The following is a 3,380-nucleotide window of genomic DNA, read 5'->3' as shown; positions in this document are numbered from 1 at the left end:
GGGAGAACCAGCAATCTGGGTTCTAACAAGCCTTCCAGGTGATTCCAATGCCTGCTAGAGTGTGAGGACATGTGTGTGTTTGTGCAACATTTATGAAAATGTTTATCAACCTCCTCTTCTGGAAGTCTTGACAGAAAGACTGCCACTGGTATGAACCTATTCTGGAGATGGAGGTACAGATTTGCAGCCCTCTAGGCCTTTCTGGTCTTTCTGTGTGTGGGTTTTTGTTGTTGTTGTTGTTGTTGTTGTTTTGCTTGTTTGTTTTTGTTTTTGAGATGGGGTTTCACCCTGTCACCAGGCTGGAGTGCAGTGATCTCGGCTCACTGCAAACTTCTGCCTCCTGGGTTCAAGCGATTCTCCTGCCTCAGCCTCCTGAGTAGTTGGGACTACAGGTGTGCACCATCACACCCAGTTAATTTTTTTGTGTTTTTATTAGAGACGGGATTTCACCATGTTGGCCAGACCGGACTCCAACTCCTGACCTCAAATGATCTGCCCACCTTGGCCTCTCAAAGTGCTGGGATTACAGGCATGAGCCACCACGCCCAGCCACCTTTCTGTTTTGAAGAGACTTCTGTAGTCATAGAACCAATGGCACTCAGAGTGATGCAGGACTATTCCATTTTCAGCTTCTTATTTTTATTTTTTAGAGATGGGGTCTCACTCTGCTGCCTAGGCTGGAGTGCAGTGGCATGATCATGGCTCACTGCAGCCTCAAACTCCTGGAGTCAAGCAATCTTCTTGCTTCACCCTCCCCAGTAGTTGGAACCACAGGCACATGCCACCGCACCAGGCTACTAGTTTTTAAACTTTTTGCAGAGACAGGGTCTCGCTATGTTGCCCAGGTTGGTCTTGAACTACTGTTCTCATGCAGTTCTCCCAGCTCAGCCTTCCAAAGTGCTGAGATTACAGGTATAAGTCAGTGCATCTGGCCACAGTTTCTTAGTTATAACTTGCGTGGTGGGCAGAATTCTAAAGATACTCCCTCCACCCAAATCCCAATTTCATGGCTATTTAATCTGACACCTATCTAGAAACTGCTGTGAAGGAATTTTGCAGATGTCATTAAAGTTCCAAGTCAGCTGACCTTGAGATGGGGAAAGTTATCTAGGTGGGCTGTGTCCAGTCAGGTGAGCCCTTTAAAGGCAGAAAATTTTCTCCAGTTGGTGGAAGAAGGACTAGTGGGAAAGATCTGAAGCCTAAAAAAGACTCAGTGTGTCAATGTTGACTTCGAAGATGGAGGGGCCACAGGAGAAAGATTGTGGGCAGCCTCTAGAAGCCAGAAAAGTGGAACCTCAGTCCTACAACCAAAATAAATGAATTTTTGCAACAACATCAATAAGTTTGTAACTGGATTTCGCCCTGGAGCCAGTGAATGAGGACTTAACTTGGCCAACATCTTGATTTTAGTCTTGTCTTACTTTGAGCAGAGAACTCAGCCATGCTATGCCAGACTTCTGACCTCCAGAACTGTGAACTAATAAATGGGTATTGTTTCCAGCTGTTAAATTTGTGGCCACTTATATGCAGCAATAGGAAACTAATATAACTTGAAAGAGAATATGGCAGCTGGAATATGGAATTTGAGTATTTGGAGTTACATGGGATCTAATCATTTGGAATGAACAAAATAGTTGATGTAGGAGAGAGAGGAGAGAGCCTTTGGAGGAAGATTCAGCTCAGTGAAGAAGGAAAAGTCCATTGAAAGAAAGAAAAAACCTGACCAATAGATAATTAGTAGAGAGCAGTGAAGACATTAAAAATGAAAGAGAAGAAAGATAGACAATTCCATGGAGGATGATGGAAAGCCACTGAAGAGGTTCATGCTGCTAAGTGACAGGGGGGTTACATGGCAAGATTATTACTTAGAAGCATATTTGCACATTTTATTATTTGAAGGCATTGTTGAGACAATATCATTTAATTCTTCAATTTTTTGTAAGATACATATTTAGAGATGAAGGAAGAATACGTGGATTGATCATGGTTACAGGCAAATTAATTTCTGAGTCAAGACCGCAATTCACATCTCCCAAGGGCTCCTTTTATTTTGCCAAACTCCTTCGGCGCTAGGGCCAGTTCCCTAAGGAGGAGGAATAGCTGACATTGTCTTTGGGAAGAGAGCAGAGGCCTGCACAAAACAGCTGGACTGTTGATACCTTAGCTTTGTGAGATTAAGCCAATCCAAGATAGGATGACTTTTGCTCCCTAGCCATCTACAAAGTCCCTCACTTTGTCACAAAGCCAAATGCAATTAGCACACAGGGCATGATCTTCCAGGGAGCCTCAAACCCGATTAACAGGTTAGAAAATAGGGCCTGTGGAGCGAGATGATATTGGGAAGCTTGCTCCTGGCAACAACAAGGTTAAAGGATGACCAGATGGGGAGGGCAGAGCAAGGCTTGCAAAGCGCACAAACTGAACTGCGCTTCCTAGCACACACACACTAGGTCTGGCCCTGCTAAGCAGTTCCTCTTCTATGTGGTTTTGTTTATTAAATAAATTATGGTTTATTAACCTCAAAGCCACTGCCTTCCCCTTAAGAAACTAAATAGAATATTAGTTCATGCAAAAGATTGTCTTGTTCAGATTGGAAGAGAAGTTACCCACGGGCTGGTAACTGTTTCCATGGGAACCAAAAATAAATATTGATACGGTGTTAATGGTCTGTGTCTCACTTAAGCTCCATTAAATTTCGAGCACTTGCAAGAAAACAGCCCATTGATGGCCCAGCTGAGGGAGAAGGAAGAGGCTTTATAAAAAGCAACAGTGTGGAAGGCACATGGGGTGCAGGCAGGACTTCTGAGCGCTTTTCAACCAGGAAGCTCTTTACAGAATTCTTCCAACCGAGGAGACCTACTTAGGTGCACTCAAAGTTGCTGCTTAAGATGCTAGTTGCAGACTGAATAGATTTTTGTGAACCTGTTCCTTTTATAAAGAATAGTTGTATATTTTGGAAAGCTGATCTGTAGACAATAATATTTTCCAGGAACCCACATGCCCAAAGCATAATCAACAAGTGGACCGAGAGCCCAAATTAGAATATTTCTTTCTATACCTGTTTTCCCAAAGCAATTCAAGTGTAGACACTGAGGTCAGTATTGTTGCCTTTTATATTTATAATCCTGCTTTTAGGAGCAAAGTATTTGATTTATTGCATGAAAGTAGTTTACAGCTTTCAGTACTGCTACTCCTTGGAATAAGGAACATCACAGCCTGCTTAATTTACACAAGGGATGTTAGGACTATTTAATGGCATGTAAACATTTTATAAGGCAAGTTCAAATTGCAGGTGATATTTAATATACTTTAGCAAAATGGACCACAAATGGATTCTAGTTCTTATTTATTGGCCCAATCTTTCTTATGGCATCAAAAGT

The sequence above is a fragment of the Colobus angolensis genome, unplaced genomic scaffold (genome assembly GCF_000951035.1).
Source record: "Colobus angolensis palliatus isolate OR3802 unplaced genomic scaffold, Cang.pa_1.0 Scaffold251, whole genome shotgun sequence".
In the NCBI taxonomy this organism is placed as follows: Eukaryota; Metazoa; Chordata; class Mammalia; order Primates; family Cercopithecidae; genus Colobus; species Colobus angolensis.
Note: the sequence above shows the minus strand (reverse complement) of the source record.